This window comes from Diospyros lotus, chromosome 6 (assembly GCF_014633365.1).
Source record: "Diospyros lotus cultivar Yz01 chromosome 6, ASM1463336v1, whole genome shotgun sequence".
Classification (NCBI taxonomy): domain Eukaryota; kingdom Viridiplantae; phylum Streptophyta; class Magnoliopsida; order Ericales; family Ebenaceae; genus Diospyros; species Diospyros lotus.
In genome coordinates this window covers 41,965,315-41,984,689 of record NC_068343.1, presented here as the reverse complement: position 1 = coordinate 41,984,689, position 19,375 = coordinate 41,965,315, and positions in this window count along the sequence as shown.

Here is a 19,375-nt window from a genome sequence, read left to right as displayed (position 1 = left end):
CTAATTTCTCTCATTTCCTCTTATTATTTCCTCAAGATTATGAAATAAATATTTTTTCATAAAATTTTCTCAATTTCTCTTCACAATAATTTCTAAAACAATATTCTTAAACCCCAAAAATTTTCTCATAATTTTAAGAATCCATGTTTTATTTATTTCTCATTTTCTCTTTGATTTTCAACCATTTATTTCCTTAAAAATCCATAATAAATACCAATCAAACAATTCTCTTCCAATTTCATCTTCATCAATTATAAAATATCATTATCATATTTTTAGAATTTTTGAAGAAATTTTCGAAGATAACTCACATTCCCACAGAGCGATTCGGTATTATTCTATATTACGACGAAGTCTCAGTTTGCGTATCCAACGACGTCTTCTACCATAAAGTTTCACACGAACTACTAAACTCTACCTATAGGATTTTTTTAGGAATTTTTGGTATTTTTCTCTATATTTTGTTTTTCCTATTTTATTTCTTACTCTTCTTCAAATCTCTCGCTCATTCTCAAATCTTTTTTCTTACAATCTTTTTCTTTCTAATTTAAGTTCTCAAACCTTTCAAGTTTGCTCTATTTATAAAAGGTTGAATTAAGCTTAACATAATTGTAATAACCCACTATCTTTAATTATTTTGTCACATTTCTTAATTATTTTTCACTAAATCTCTCCAATAATCTTTAATTATTTGTCGACACCCTATTTTGTCTCCCACATTTCTCTATTATTTCACCCATTATCGTTGATTATTTGTCCATATCCTATTTTGTCTCCCACATTTCTCAATTATTTTAACTCTTATCTTTAATTATTTTGTCACATTTCTTAATTATTTTTCACTAAATCTCTCCCATAATTTTTAATTATTTGTCCACACCCTACTTTGTCTCCCATATTTCTCAATTATTTCACTCATTATCTTTGATTATTTGTATACACCCTACTTTGTCTCCCATATTTCTCAACTATTTCACCCATTATCTTTAATTATTTTGTCACATTTCTTAATTATTTTTCATTAAATTTTACCTATAATATTTAATTATTTATCCACACCCTACTTTGTCTCTCAAATTTTTTAATTATTTCACTCACTATCTTTAATTATTTATCAACACCCTACTTTGTTTCCCACATTTCTCAATTATTTCACCTATTATCTTTAATTATTTTGTTACATTTCTTAATTATTTTACACTAAATTTTACTCATAATTTTTAATTATTTGTCCACAACCTACTTTGTCTCCCAAATTTCTCAATTATTTCATCCACTATCTTTAATTATTTTGTCACCTTAATTATTTTTCACTAAATCTTCTTTTGAATAGATTAGGCTGCATTCTCTTTGATTTTCAATTTTCAGTTTTGAGTTTTGAATTCATTTTCAGTTTTCTGTTTTAGTTGTCTGTTTTTAGAAAATTGAAAACACGTTCTCTTTGTTATTTTGAAAAACTATTTCTAAAAATAGAAAATTAGAAAACGCATTCTCTTTGAAAGTTTGAAAATAAATTTTTAATAATATTTTATACAAAAAAATTTGATTACTCAGTAAATTAGAAATATTTAATATTAATATATTATTAAGAAAATATATACATTTTAAAGTTAATGAATTTTGTAATATTTTTTTCCACCACAATAGTAAAATATGAATAAATACATAAATAAATGTGTTTTGAGTTTAGAGTTTGTTTTGAATGAAAACACTCAAAACAACTTTTTGTTGTTTTGAGTTTTCTTTATAATTTTTTTTTTGTTTTCAAAAATGTATTTTTAAAAACAACAAAAAGAACGCGTTTTCATTATTTTAAAAAATTGAAAACTAAAAATGACTTGAAAACAACAAAGAGAACGCAACCTTATTCTTTCATTTAGTTTATTAATTTTTAAGCCCACTTTCCACTACAAAAAAAATGTCTTTAACGAGGGGAAAATTAGTCGTTAAAAGTTAATTTTCCGTCGTTAAAGAGTTTTAACGACAGAAAAAATCCTGTCGTTGCCCGTCGTTAAAACTTCCGTCGTTAATACTATTAACGACGGAAAAAAATACCGTCGTTAATATAAGTAGTGAGAGGCAAAAGTCCCGTCGTTAAAAATAATAACAACGGCGAATATTTTCGTCGCTATAACAATGTTTGTGGTTGTTGAAAATGTTATTAACGATGGATATTTCCATCGTTTTTGCAATATTTATCAATCACTAAATATAATATTAACGATGAATATTCCTATCATTATTACAATATTTACCGATCACTAAACATAATCTAAACGACAAATAATCTAGTTATTATAACTATATATATATATATTTACCGGTCATTAAACATAATATCAACGATAAATATTTCTGTCGTTATATCTATATTTATTTGTCATTATTACTATTATTACAATTCTAATGACTATTTTTACTATTATATAAAAATTTATTTTGTACCTATTAATTTTGGCAAGAGAGATGAGGCGTCTTTACCCCTCATTGTTCGAGTAACCAGTTACGAATTTGGAGGACCAAATTCTTTTAAGGAGGGGAGAAATTGTAGCGACCCGTTAGAGGGTCTAGTATTTATTTAGAATTAGTTAATTAATTATTGAAGTAATTAATTAAGAGGATTTGCCATTTAATTATTTAATATGGCAATTTAGATTTTTATTGAGTAAATAGCATTTAATTATATTTAATTATTGTGAAGATTAAATGCAAGGGCATATTGGTCATTTAAGGATTTGTTATTAGAATTTAATTATTAAGTAATGTTATTGTGGTTACGAGATTGACAAATCCGTGAGGAGATTGGGATTAAAGTCTCCTAGTTATGTTGAGAGAAGAGTTTCAAGTCATGAAGGAGTCTGATCTAGGGTTTCAAGTGTATATATTAATCCATTAGCATTAGTTTTCTTCACGCCATGTGAAGAACAAGAGAAGGAAGAAACTTAACAGTGAGATTGCTTAAGAGATTTTCATTGCAATCGTCGATCCGATCAGAGTTAGCTTAAGGCAAGTATCCTATCTGTAATTCCTTTCATTACAGATTTAAGTTAGTTCGTTCTCAGTTTATTCAAATTATTCATTGAGTTTCATATTCATATCAGTTCCAGTGCATGTATATATATATATATATGTGCGTTACAGTGAGTTATATCAGTTCAGTGCATGTTTATTCATGTATTTACATGCGTACAGTGAGTACTAGCCAGTTCATGCATGTTCCTTGCAATGTTTACATTAGTTATGATCAGTGAAACATCCCTCAAGTTGTTTATATATCAATTGGGATTGTTCTCCCAAGATTTCTTTTGGAATGGTGTAGTGAAGCTAAGTTTTGATTCAAATTATGATCTCTATTATCGTAAGCATTTATATCTGATAAGAATCCAATCATTCGAATAAGCCTTGTGTCATTCGAATGAGTTTCAAAGCATCCGAATAAGTTTCAGTGTTATCGTAATGTTTTTCCCTTATAATGTATCAGTCATTCGAATGAGTGCCTTGTCATTCGAATGAGTCCTGAGATATCGTATCATTCGTATGAATTTTTAAGGTTTTTTGACTGTCATTCGAATGAGCCTTGTTGTCATTCGAATGAGCCCTTGAAGATGTGAGTAAGTTGTTGTTTTGTATAGCTTATCATTCGAATGATCTTCAAATTAATTCGAATAAGGTTACTGTTGCATTCGAATGAGTCGAGTTTTGCAAGTTCAAATGTTGGAAATTTTCAAAATTCATTCGAATGAATTTTAGAGTCATTCGAATGAGTCCCAGATCAGATCCGAATAGCCTTTGAATATCATCTATCATTCAAATGAGCCTTCTGTCATTCGAATGAGTCTCTGTCATTCGAATGAGTTTTCTGCCATTCGAATGAGCTTGCTGAAATCCTTTTCTTTCATTCAAATGGCTGCCTTTTCATTCAAATTCCTTCCTTAGACTTTCTCAATCATCCAAATAGTATCAAATGGCATCCAAATAGCTTCCAATAAATTCTTGATTCAAGTTTTAAATTTAATATGAATATTCAATTATTCAAATATTGAATTTTTATGCTAAGATATCATAAAATCCAATATGCCATGCCTATACTCAGAAATTTCAGAATATTTGAATCTCAATATTTCTAGTAAAAACCATATACCATGTTTAGCAGTTCATTATGACATGGTCAGCATTATTTCGTGAGATTATGTGCATACACATTGTATGAGCATTGAGCATGACTTTATATGGAGCACTACATATCGTGTGCCAGCACTTATATGAGCATTGCATTATGCGCGCCAGGCGGCTTGTCCGCGGGGATCCCACTAGTATTATATCTCAGTTATGAGTTGCTCGCCTGATGTCGACCAGGGAGCTAGGGGCATATTGCCCAAAGTATGTGCTTACATTTTTATGTTTGCAGGACTCAGATTAGCTAGGTATGTGTTATAGTTATGTGGGCCTATGGACCAAAGTTGCATACCTGCATTTAGTTTACAGCTTATGTGCATTTCATCTTATAAATGCCATCCAGTGATTATTATATCTCTTAGTACAAGTTCAGTAAGTATTTTTATCAGTATCGATATTCTTCGATTCAGCTTCAGTTATTCTTTCCAGTTTATTATTTGCTGAGCTTTGTAGCTCACCTTGTACTCTTCACCATTCCAGGTCCTAGTGGGGGAGTACCAGATGTGGGGCCTAGCAGCAGTGTCCAGTAGTGTGTGTACGTGGAGACGCTCAAGACCAAAGATGTCTAGGAGATGTTAGTTTGTTAGCTAGTGCTTGATCAGTTTAGATTTATTTTATATTCCAGTTTAGGGATGTCCCTTAGATGCAGTTATGATTTCAGTTTTTGATGACTCAGAGTTTTATTGCAGTTAATTGATATATACAGTATTAGTATCAAAATTCAGTTATCAGTCAGTTTATTTTATTATCCCCAGTAGCACCTCTTCTCGGGCAGTTCTAGGAGAGGGGGTGTTACAGGTTTTATATTATCCTAATCTCTCCCTATAATCAAAATCAAAAAATTGTTACAAGTGTCATTAAAATCCATGTATTATAGTCACAACCAATATCAAGTGTTCCCTACTGGACTTGTATCTTCAAGTACCTACAAATTGCAAAGAAAAAAAATCATATTATTCATCATTCTCCAGAATAGTAGTATTAAATTTCTAACATTATTCATTCAGCTCAAGTGCCTAAAAGCATACGTCACAATGGAACTTCTCTGTAAGTGAGATTTGAGTAATTAAGCAGTGAAGCATGAATGTATAACACTAGTACGAGCTGAGAAACCATAACACAACGCACTTGTCAAAGCCCAAGTTGCTCAATATAAGAAAATATCTTCTGAATTCAACCCCAAGAGCAATAAATATTCAGTTTGATTGGGTAACCTATCTCAGCAGCCTTTTTGGTGGGACCAATAATAGCTAGGAGTCTCATAAAGAGATTAGAATTAACTACAATAGGTGCATTCTCACGTTCCTTGAAAGATTTCAAGTTTCAACATATAAATGGTACAAGGAAATAAATGACTACAGGAAAAAGCCATAGTATCAAGGACATATAAGAAGATACATTTCAAATCAACAGCAACAAGCAGAAAGCCTTTACCCACCAGACAGGACCCCCATTTCTAAAAATACAGAAATAAACAAACATGAGCACACATAAAGACTTGCAAGCTTATATGTTGAAGACAAAGTGACCCTACTATGTTACCAAGTATAAGCATGCCAAAGCAAATCTACTTTTATACATGAAGAAAGAAAAAAAAATCAAAAACAAGTTTGAAAAATGATAGGAAGAAATGAAAAGAACAGTAACAAAAGAAAGAAAACAAACAAAAACAAGACCAAAAAATAATAGGAAAAAATGAAAAGAACAATAACAAGGAACAACATTTTTGCATGTTCTTGATTCAATGTAAATGCTAAAGTCAACTGAGGTTATTTATTCTCACCCCATACTCCTATCATATCTTTATCAACCCCTTGCCTACATAGCAAAAGCAAGAAGGGTATTGCATGCATACCTATTCTCATCTGTGCCAGCATACACAACATATCATTATGAACACATTAATAAGCTCCATAAAAACATGAATACATTAATCCCATGATTAATACTACCTCTACTCAACAATCAATATTGTTTGTGATTAATTAAGTTCACCATTAATCTCATGTATAGGAGGTTTAAGAATGTCATACCTATTTAATAAGAAGTTGTCGAAAAACCTTCATATAGTCTAGCTTTGAACATTTTCCTACAAATATTTAAATCATTCAGTAAAGAAAAAAAAAAAAGACTTACATCATAAAATAATAATAAAAAAATAAATCCCTAATGAGTTTCGACATAACAGTAAATAGGTATGACATCAAACAAAAAGGATAAGTATGCCTAATTCAAACACAAATATAATGAGTTTTGATCTATCAATAAGAATCAAATAAGTAAATAAGTATGCCTAATTCAAATACATTTAAGGATATGAAAGGATGCACGAGGAACAGTAAAAGATTTAATTCCTATCTAATTTTGAATGACAAATTTAAACTAACATAATAGTAAAAGATTTAATTCCTATCTAATTCTGAATTTTGAATTTGAGAAATTACCCAATGGTCCAATTTAAAAGATGGAACACAGATATTACATACGGGACATCTCCAATTCTAATACAGATTTATGTTGTTATGTGATGGTTTCAAAGGAAGAAATATGCTTAGACCTAAAATATTGATAGCTTACATGTGAATTGTCAATACAAAGAGACAGGGGCACTTTATACACATATATACATGTGTATTGTCATTTTCTATGAATTTATCTATTTATCAACTATTTATCTGAATTCTGAGTTTATAATCATTTTAATACAATATTAAAAACAATTAATATACAGAATTAGATTTATGGCTCTGAATTAATATTTTGACTCCGCGACGAGGCGATGAGAAATAAAAGTTGAGTTGCAGTGGTAGGAATATATGTTTGTAACAGAAATATATGTATATATATATGTATAATGATCTATAAGTTGGGTGGCTTTGGTGTTAGCTGTCGGGGACAATGATTAAAGGCAATTGAGAAAATCACAGTTACCTGAATTTTTGACCAAACTTTGAATTAGATTCCACTTATTAATAACCATTTGAATTTTGAAGTTAAGGCAGTGCTAATTGCTGGAGATGACCTTTCTCAACGATTAAAATAGATGTTGATTAGACTCCTGAAGAAGTTTAGTTCTATATTTAAGTCCCCATTCATGATCCATCAAATCTCTCTCTCTCTCTCTCTCTCTTATCATCATACCATCCCATCTCACAAAGCAGTAATTATTAAATTTGCTTCTTCTATCATCTTATTTGAAAATGTTACCTCTAAACACTTTGAAATAATATATTTAGTATAATATTTCTACATTAATATATTTATACATTTGCATTGATTAGACATATAATATACTCATAATATAAGTATTCAAGTAACATTTCTAAATAGAAAAATGATACGCTATAATCAATGATACCCCAAAGGCTGGCCTAATTTGAATTCCAATTGGGCCAGAAAAAAAATGTCTTGCGATTTAAAAGGTAAAAGAACAACATCACATGGAGAGGTTGTAAACAAGAAAAATCAATGGATCAAGGAGGTTTGGACATACCTTATCTTTCGAGCTAAAGGTATAGATTTGAATCAGAGTCCCGCTATATTATCTAAGGATTTAAGTCAGGTAAGACTAATAATAATGCTATTAAACATGGTCAGTAACAAGAAAAAAAGATGGGTAAAGGTGGGTCAAACATCATACCCTTCTTTTATACACACTAACAAAATAATCTGTAGATAATACCAAAATAGGTACCAAGTACTTTTTAGTCATCTAATTTAATAGCAAGAGAAGGAGCCTTCTAGTAACTTGTACTGGAATAAGTAAAACAATGTGTCAAGTTCATAGAAATAGGGAAAGGCCTTAAATTGTGTTCCAAACAAGGATTTTTTAATAGAAAGAAAAATAAATGTACATGCATATTTACATACATATGAAAAAATGCATTTTCTTTTCCTTTTTAGAAACCCATGAACTCAGAAGTTTACAAGTCTTCAATCATACCCATTGCCAAAGTACTTGCATTTTCCTATGAAAATGATTGAATTTGAGCATTGATTACTCCATGAAACTTCCACCAAACAATCGCTACATTTTTTGATAGAATTTGAGGAAAGATGGGGATTTCATGATTGATTGATCAAAATAATACCCTATCCAATACTGATACTGATAGCTTGCATCTCATGCATAGAGTTACAATATAAATAATGGCTCTAAAATACTGATAGCTTGCATCTCAACAAGATAACCCAACTTATTTCCCCAAGGATTAGCATATGGACAAAAAAAGGGCACAAGTGTTTTACTATGGGAACTAACTGTGGGAATTCAAGCTGTCAGGGACTATTACTACTATACCAAAAACCCATCACAAGTGTTTTACTGTAGGAATTCAAATTCATATAAAAAAAGGAAAAGATTCTTATAAAAAAAAAAAACAACCTTTTCCTACAGCCCCTGCCTTGCAAGATCCAAACAAATCAACCTGTTGCAAGCAACAGAAATTGATGGAATCATCAAGTCAACAGATGGTTGTAGTCTACCATACCACCAGAGATTCCAGCAAAATTCAATGCCCAGATTACAAAGCAAAGCTAAAGTAGACACAACAGGTAAAGTAAACACTCTACAAGGTGAAACAAAATTCAACATTTTATAATAATCACAACTAATAGTTCATTTCTGATTCAGGATTCAAAATTTTTATATCATCATTCAGGTCTCTAATGCCATAAACATATGACACACTCACTGATTAGAAAAGATGATTACTCAATGCCATTTCATCCCTCTATCCAATAAGACACTGCCAAATGTCAATTTAAAAGAAGCAAAATTTGTCAAAAGATTTGGTAACTGGATTTTAATTCACGTTTTGACCACTAATTCTTACAAGGGGTTAATCTGACATTATCATTTTTTTTACTCCAAACGGCCAAGACACTCCCTAATGTGTGCCCTTATTGCATGTCAAAATTGTGCATTATTTAAATATTGAGTTAGTGATGAAACTTCAAATCAGAATGTTTGTTGAAACGTGCTCCTACATTGTATAAATAACAAGGCCAAGAAATACATTAAAGGCATTACCATCAACAAGAAATAACAGGGCACTATTATAATGCACAATGTTCAACTAAGTTCCTCTCCATTGTAGACATAACCACTCTCTGTAATATATGAAAACAAAGGTACAAAAGATGCCTTGCACAGGGTTTTAAGGACATTAAATTTGTAGTCTACCTATATAAACCTTTAAAAAACCATGCTAAAGTCTCAAATCATCCAGGTCTCCAATAAAAGTCCACCCTTGCTCTTCCCAACTACAAGCACATCACATTCTCAACAGGAAAATAAGAGTGGAGATACGGTGATGTGGATCATGATGCATTAGCGTATCTGGACAAACACGATGGAAAGAATTCAAAGATATGGTCATAGTGATCGGTGTTCGGTCTTATGGGCATAGAGTTCGCATACGGTGTCCATTTTCAGCCCATAATATATGCTTTTGGGGTAGCTCGACGAGCCGAATTGAACTAATAGCTTTGTTGCTATTGTTATCATGTTTTAGCCATTTTAAATTGCCTTTTATGATTATTTATGATTTTTTTTATTTTAACCGTTAGGGTGTCTCAATGATGGTAGCACATCAAGGCGGAATGCGACACATTGGGCATCAAATATAACATAACTTGCATAATCACAAACCAACTATCATTAATGACGACAACATGCCCCAGAATCACACTTTACCAATAAAGATAACATTTGATACAATTGTGCTTTTTTTAATACAATCCAAGCCTGCAATTTAATACTTATCTTTACACATAGTGTGTTTATATATATATATATATATATAAGATTAGGGATACAGAAAAAGAAAGACAAAATAAGGTATCAATCAGGAAGCAAAAATAAGGAAATTCACAGAGAGCCCTAACATGTAGCATAAATTAAAACATAAACCCTCAAAATCAACCACAATTGTATAAATCACAAAGTAACAGTTAGCTAGGGTTTCGCTACACATACAAAAGGGATGAACGATTCTAATAACTAAGTACTTGAATATTAAAATTGAACAAAAGGAAAGAAACCCATATCCGAACTGATTGAGACCTGAACAATGAACCAAAAGAAAACTTGGAAGAGAGATAGAGAAACTTACACGAAACCAAGATCAACAACAACACTGCAGGCAACAGCGATATGCAGGAGCTTCAATCGCCGATTGACAGATATGGATTGAAGGGAAGAGGGCGATTTATGCAGAGGGTAGTGCGATTTGGATTGGCGGGATTTGGATTTGGCAGGGATTTGGATTCGACGGGAAGAAGCAGAGTTGGACGCACGGGAAGGAGAAGATATGGAAGTGTTGTGTTAATTAGAATAAGGGTTTGGAAAATTTAGAACATAAACTAATAAAATAAGATTTTAAAAAAATAAAGTTAAAGTGTTAATAAAAGAGAAATTAATGAAAAAAATTGCCTAATTCAGATTATGGGTATATATTTAGTGGGAAAAGAAATTGCCTAATTAAGATTATGAGTATATATTTGGCGGGAAATATTCAAGTTAATTTTTAAGATTTAATAACGACGGGATTTTTAATTAATAGTGAGAACTTTAAATATCTGTCGTTAGAAAACTAATTTTACACCACATTTAACGAGAGTATAAATAATCTCTCGCTATAATTATGAAAATTACGTTTTTAATGACGGGATATTTGTCCTCTCGTTAATTTTTTTCTCGTTAAAAGTCATTTTTTTTGTAGTGTTCTTGACTTAGTAATTCTAAGCCCATTTACTTAGTTTTTTTTTTTTTTTCAACTTAGCCCACTAACTTTAAGCTCATTTACTTAGCCTTTCCTTTTTTCAACTTAGCCCACTAACTCTAAGTCCATTAGTTTTCTTAATTATAATCTCTAATGGATGTCAAAAAATATTTTAAATACAAAAAAATTAATTATTATTATTCTCAAAATACTAGAATATTACATTCTCCTCTCCTTACAAAAATTTCATCCTCGAAATTTGTTATATATTCTAAATCTCAAAATTTTATCCTCGATATTAGCACTAGATTGGTTGAATAATTAGGGAAGAACTACCTGATTACCTATCTATGTTGCTCCATGTTTTGAAACATAAGGTTGGGATTATAAATACCAGAAAAGTCCCAAACTCAACTTTCACGTGTCCAGATAATTTTTTTTTCTTCTTGCCAACATTTTCAGAATAATAAAACACGTTTTTCCATAAAAAAAAAATTCTATTTTTTTTTTCTTTTTCTTTTTCTTTTTTTCTCCTTTACTTTTCTTCTTTCTTCTTCTTTCTTCTACTCCTTCCTTCTTCCTTCTTGCTATGGTCTTCTCCTCCTCGAACGCCTACTGCTACGTGCACACCTCGGCCACCCCCGGCCTCCATTGCAGCCGCCGCGACTGCCTCCAACCAACTCCATCGGCCCCACAATCTCCATCACCGGCCGTCGCCTCCACAACCTTGATCTCCCGCGCGCATAGCGCCCCGCTGCTGCAACCATCCACCATCACCTCCACTTGCGTTTTGCCGGCTAAATAAGGTCACGCTGCCGCCTGTGTCTGCTTTTCGTGCAGCCACCAACTGCCGTCGACCCTCGGATCGTGCCCGTTGCTGTTCTTATTCTGGTCTGCCATTTTTTCCTCCTAGCCTTAGTTTCTGAAATCTTACATTCTAGATCTTAAATTAGATTTAATTCGACCCGATCCACTTAGATCTATCCTATCCATCTAGATTCGACCCATTAGATTTGTCCCCAGATCTGGTTAGATTTAGCGAGTACCCAAATCCATGTCAGGACCTGGGCTTCCATGTGGTGCCTGCAAAGTCTTGAGGAGGAGATGCACCCCATTATGTGTTTTTACCCTATACTTCTGCCATAAGGAAGCATCTTTTCATTTTATTGCCATCCATCAGGTCTTCGATGCCAGTAATGCCTCCAAAATCCTGGCCCAACTTCCGGCGAGTGACTTGTTTAGGGAAGCCGTTACACTCACTATGGAAGCTCTAGCTCGGCTTTAAGATCCTATTTACGGCTATGTATCCCATATTTTTTCTCTTGAAGAACAGGTTGTCGATCTCCAACAACAGGTTGTCAACTTGCAAGCCTTTGTAACTTTATTGTAGAATTTACTATTTGCAAACCATTATGCATATCTTCAATTGGTTCCAGATTGGTCTCACCCACAACCTCATCCAAACCCTATTCTAAAACTTGATCCGAGCTTTGCCGACATTTTTTGACCTATCTCGCATGGATCATTACCCATAGATAATCCAAATCTATTATGGAGCTCTAAGTATCCCATTATGCCCGAATATACCTCACTCCCTAGTTTTCCAGAGACTTCTTCTCTATTTCACCCTGACGAGACTAGTGGTAGCTAGTGGCCTGATTATCTCATTATGGCTGAACATGCCTCACTCCCTAGTTTTCCAGAGACTTCTTCTACATTTCACCCTGGCAAGACTAGCGGTATCCAGTGGCCTGATTATCTCATTATGCCCGAACATGCTTTGCTCCCTAGTTTTTCAGAGACTTCTTCTACATTTCACCCTGGCAAGACTAGCAGTATCCAATGGCCTGATTATCTCATTATGCTCGAACATGCTCCACTCCCTAGTTTTTCGAAGACTACTTCTCTATTTTATCCTGGCGAAACTAGCAGTATCCAGTGGCCTTTTCATGACGACATCGATGAGCTTGGACCGGACATTTTCGATAGTTATCATCGGTATTGAGCATTGGAGGCATTTTAGGGTTTAACTCTCTATTTTTTTTTTCTTTTGTAATTGTATGGCTTCATCTCTTGTAACTGTATTGAACATATGGAATGAATGTTATATTTTTGGGTACTTTGATGTCTCATTCCCTTATCTTTACCCTTGATCACATATCAATCATAAATATCTCAGCCTCTTGCAGTTGTTTAATTATTCATCAAATAGAGATAAAAATGTCGACTCTTAATTATCACCTCTTTCAAAACCTGATAATTTACGTCCTCAGTCAAGCCACACGTAGTTGATCATCAGATAACGTCAAGCTATTAATAGCAGTTTTATTTGTCAAGAAATAATTTCAAATACATCTTCCGAGAACATATCCGGGTATTTCTCTTATTACCTCAATTTTCTTATCTATTTTTCACCGACCCCAATTGTCTGTACCACATGTTAACAGCCTCCTTATTTTCATAAATGATTGTCCTAAAGATTTCTCACAGCTATCGAAACAACAATCTATAGTCATATCACCAGCTAGTGGCACACATCGCACTCCAGTTCATTGGAACTTGGACCCCTTACAAGGTATAAACCCTATTGTAACATCCTATATCGAGCGATAAGAAGGATCAGAACAACTTACCCTGATGGGCCTATGCGAACTTCCTAGGGGGTCACCAATCCTTGAGCTACCCTAGCTCAAGCACGCTTAACCCCGGAGTTCCTTGCCTACATTCAGCCCAAAAGGTATCCAGCTGGTGTTATTTCCTTCCTTACTATCCTCGATATATACTATCCTCCTCTGGGCTCCCGTGGTATTACATTCTCCCCCCCTTGAGCACATGACGTCCTCATCATGTAACCTTACAACTGGTCCCAAACCTTCTCCCCTTTGGAGGCTGCCATCCTAGAAGCCTGCCAGGAGCCGCTCCTTGATCAGGCCTCGTGCCCCGGCTCCACTCCCCGCCCTCATTGGACCGCCTTCTCCAAGGGTCGCTAATATGACTCTAAAATCGACACTTCTTGATAGGATCAAAACCTTATAGTTCGAGGATCCTCGAATGTTAAAAATTCGAAATGAAGTGGCTGAAGCAAAATGTTTTGACTATGTTATAATTGTAAATTGTGCTCTTTGGTATGGCAAGAGATTATGAGGGAAGCTCATAACACCCTATACTCGATTCACCCTAGAAGTACAAATATGGTTCGAGATTTGAGAAAACATTTTTGGTGGGTTAGCATGAGTCGTGATGTGGCAACTTACGTTCAGTGTTGCCTTACTTGCCAACAAGTCAATGCTAAACACCAATGACCTTCAAGCCTGTTGCAGCCCCTTATGATTTTAGAGTGGAAATGGGAATGAGTAGGCATGGACTTTGTTGTTGGCTTACCTAAGACAAAAAAAGGTTATAATTCTATCTAAGTGATTGTAGATCATCTTACTAAGTCAGCACACTTCTTGTTAGTAAAAACTACTTATAATATGGAAAAGTATGCAGAGTTGTACGTGGTAGAAATTGTCAGACTTCACGGAGTTCCATTATCCATTGTATCTAATCGCGACCCAAAATTTACCTCCACATTTTGGAAAAGCCTACATAGGGCCATGGGTACAGAATTGAGGTTTAGCACAGCCTTTCATCCGCAGACCGATGGGTAGCCAAAGAGAACAATTCAAACCCTTGAGGATATGTTAAGAGCTTGTATAATTGATTTTCGGGGTACTTGGGATGAATTCCTCCCATTGGTCGAGTTTTCATACAATAACAGTTACCAAGCATCGATTGGTATGGCGCCTTATGAGGCGTTGTATGGAAGAAAATGTAGATCGCCAGTTCATTGGGATGAGGTTAGAGAAAGAAAATTATTGGGCTCAGAGATAGTACAACAGACTGCTGAGATTGTTGAGAAAATCTGCCAACGAATGAAAATAGCACAGAGTAGATAGAAGAGCTATGCTAATAAAAGAAGGAAGCCATTGGAATTTGCTGTAGGTGATATGGTCTTTTTGAAAGTAGCGCCAATGAAAGGAGTTATGAGATTTGGAAAGAAAAGAAAGCTAAGCCCGCGATTTGTTAGACCCTTTGAAATACTAGAAAGGGTCGATGACTTAGCTTATCGGGTTGCACTGCCACCAGCATTATCAGGGGTACACAATGTATTCCATGCCTCCATGCTAAGGAAGTATATCCCGAACACATCTCACATCAGTTATGAGTCACTGGACCTTCGTGAAGATTTAATGTACGAGGAATCACCGATAAAAATTTTAGAGAAGGCCGACAAGAAACTTAGGAGGATGAATGTAACATCCCGTTCGAGCGATAGAAAGGACCGTAACAACTTATCCTAATGGGCCTACGCGAACTTCCCAGGGGGGTCACCCATCCCTGGATTACCCCAGGTCAAGCACGCTTAACTTGGGAGTTCTTTGCCAACATTCAGCCCAAAAGGTATCCAGCTGGTGTTGTTTCCTTCCTTACACTATCCTCGATATATACTAACTTCTCTAGACTCTCGGGGTATTACATTCTCCCCCCCTTGAGCACACGACGTCCTCGTTATGCGACCTTACAATCGGTCCCAGATCTCCCCCCGATGCATGGCCAATGTGGGATTCGCCTAAGGTGCCTACACGCACCCCCCTAGGGACTCAGCCTCCTCGCTAAGGTTTGCCCCACCACCGCGCTCAGAGGCTTGGGAGTCGGCTCTGATACCATTTGTAACATCCCGTTCGAGCGATAGAAAGGACCGGAACAACTTATCCTAATGGGCCTACGCGAACTTCTCAGGGGGGTCACCCATCCCTGGATTACCCCAGGTCAAACACGCTTAACTTGGGAGTTCTTTGCCAACATTCAGCCCAAAAGGTATACAGCTGGTGTTGTTTCCTTCCTTACAATATCCTCGATATATACTAACTTCTCTGGGCTCTCGGGATATTACAAAGAAGATAACATTAGTCAAGGTCTTGTGGAGAAATCATGTGGTAGAAGAGGCCACTTGGGAGCGCGAGGATGAGATTTGCGCCAAGTATCCACACCTTTTTGGTAAGTTTTAATTTCGAGGACAAAATTTATTTTTAGGGGTTAAGGAGTTGTAACACCGAGTGTCATTTTACATGCATTTATAAATTTTGCATAATTTTATTGCTTATGCCCATATAAATGATTTAATTATAATTATTACTATCAATTATTGAGCCTTGTTATGCAGTGGAAGGAAATGGATGTCGTCACGCTCATTGTGCCAATTAGAAAAAAAAAATTATAATTTATTATTATGCAGTTCAATGTGTTACTATTGATTTAAAAATTTTTAGTGTATTATAATTTTATCAAATTCAATTCAAGTGGCTAAATATATTTATTTGGGTTTAAAATTTTTAAATACCACTTAATAGGATCTAGAACACAAATTAATTTAATGTTGGGTTTAATTTATAAGAGACTCATTATTGGCCCAATGGGTGGGAAAAAATAAATAAATAAATAATCCAAAAGCCCAATTAAAGCCCACCCAACTCAAGACCTAATAAAAAAAAGAGAAAAAAAAAAAACCCTAATACATCTCTTTTCCCCCTCCCAAACCTCACGTCTCCCTCTTTCCCTCACACATCTCACTTCTTTTTTCTCTCAACACACACATCACCCCTCAAGAAGAAGAAAAAGAGGAAGAAGAAGAAGAAGAAAAAGAAGGATTTTTTTTGGCACATTGACGTCGTGGGCAACTAAGACTCCTCCACTTGCAAATCCAAGAAGTGAACTTTAAAGACTTCAGGTAAGTAAACTCTCTCTAATTTTCATCCCATGTTGAACAGTTAATGTGAAAGCATTGTGCTTTATGGTTGGCTTGTAGATATTTAATGTTAAATCTTCTCGTTACTTTGTGTCATTTCCTTACATACAATGAAAACAATTAAGCATGTATATATGACATGTCATTGCATCAATGAGCACACATAGGCATTGATTAGAGAAGGTTAAATGTTTTTCACATGAAAGATGTGTAAAGGTGCAAATTTTCTTTCAAAGATATGTAACTCAAGTTTTAAAGGAAATGGGTGAATGTTTATTCCATGAATAATGTGAGTGGGAAATGGGACGTGGGGGACCGGCACACCCGACCTGTGAAGATATGTGAATGTGAAAGTTGAAAGTGGAAAGAAATTTTTAACCACTTTGTGGTACTATTGGTGGAATGAATCTGGTTCCAAATAAGAATTGCCCACTGCATTCTGATTGGCTAGATGACACACCCTGTGAGCTCACGATAGTAATGAAATGTTTTGAAAAGTTAAAATAAATGGGGATACATTTTCCAAACTTTATTCAAACTTTGCATGTCACAAGCATGCATCATGTGCATGGAGTTTACTTGCTGAGCTTTAGCTCACCTCTTTACTTTCCCCAAGTTTCAGGTGATGAGAGCTAGATGAGTTGAGGAGATAACTTGGAGGAAGACTCACCTAGTAACTAATGGCATAGGGTTTTAGTTTTGAACTTATCTTGTTCGTTATTCATTTATTTACCCATTTCCTTAATTGTTTAATCTTGAAGTTTTGAATAAGATAGTTTTGGGTTTAGTTGGTTAATATTTCTATTGTTGTGGGTGCATTGTCCCTCTATAGGTTGGCTAAGTTTAATTTACAGGGGACACTCTATCGAAACTTTTATAGAATTTTATTAAAAAAAATAAGCTAAAAATAAAATAATTTCTGCATTTAAAGTAAGGTGAACACATCTAGGTTTAGGACTTCTAAACTTAGGGCGTTACATTCAAGGAAGGGTAGTATATATCGAGGGTAAGTAAGGAAGGAAACAATACTAGCTGAATACCTTTTGGGTTGAATGCAGGCAAAGAACTCCAAGTTAAGCGTGCTTGACCTAGGGTAATCCAAGGATGGGTGACCCCCCTGGGAAGTTCACGTAGGCCCATCAGAGTAAGTTATTCCGGTCCTTCCTATCGCTCGATGCGGGATGTTACACCTATTATTTTGTTCCAGATCTTCAGCATCTGATCGTCTTCCATGCCATCTGTTTTGACGCTTTGGTCAACGAGTCTTCCGTACCTTATCACAAGCCATCCATCAGCCCTTTGTAGTGGGTCCCTAGATCCAGATCTGTTCACTATGAACACCAAACTAGTAGTGTTGTCACATTGCAAGGGTTCCTTATCCCGTCTCTGCGAGTCACATCGGTTACACCACTATCACCTCATCAATTGGCACAACTCACGCGCCATCACTTAGCCATCTCCAACCTCTTGTTTAACCCAATCCGTTGGATCCCTTATCTACATATCTTTTTTTGAGACACTAAATGATCTTCGAAAATCCTTATCCTTCAATCCTTAACTCATCAGCTAGGGCCTATCACATCGGACTAATTATCCATGATTCGATCATCCTCGATAATCATAGTTATCTTATCTTTCATTGTAAGGATTTTGACTAATGACCTCAAATCAATAGTCTCTAAATCTCTCGGATCCACAATCATGGTTACTGAGTCAACCTTACACCTGAATCACATCATCGGACCCTAACTTCAATAGCTAGATCATTTCACTTGTATCAGCTTCCATCAGGCTTCCACTATTTATTGAGAATAGTAGCCGTATACTGGAATCATGTTTGTTCATGAATAGTATACCAGGTAAGTTCTCAGGAAAGAAAGGTGGGTTGCAAATGGATACACTTAAATACCAAGTCTTTCCCGAGCCAGAACTTTCCTAGACATGCACTTTCACTATACCATACATAAATCCAGTAACCTTTAAGACTTCGATCATCCATCCCTGAATTTCTAAATAGAGATTTCTAAATCTAAGGTTTTTCTAAACCTCGGGTTCATAGATTCCTAATGATCTTTCCTAAATTTTCTTATAGTTCGCTTTGATACCAACTATAACGCCTCATTTTTCGAGTGCGCTATAACTTAGGACAATTCTGGAATAATATATTTTTTCAATACTACTAAAATTAAACCATATCATTGCTCTTATCTATCCCAAAATTTTCATACATTTATCTCGAAAGAGAATCAACACAAACATTAAATGCGCTGGAATCGAACCTAACATCTTAACATTAATCATGAATCAATTTTTACATTCTCATTAACCATAAATAAGGTTATATATCATCATTAACTATAAATGAGACTATACATCATCATTCCTCAAAACGTTCTGAATTCAAAGTAGTAGAACTTAAATACATGGGCTACATAATATAAATTCAACCCATCATGCACTTTGCTAAGTGCAATTTCATGCCTCATTCATCCTCGTTTATGCTACAATCTCCATCTGGAACGTTTGAATATTCTAGGGGCAAAGCCCAAGTTAGATGATGAATCATCTAAGTAAGGGAACAAAATATTTAATGCTCATGTATGTATGCAACGCACATAATATCATAACTCTCATGTTTGAGTCGACTGCACCTTAAGATTACCTGTAATGCCCCACTTTTCTTTTC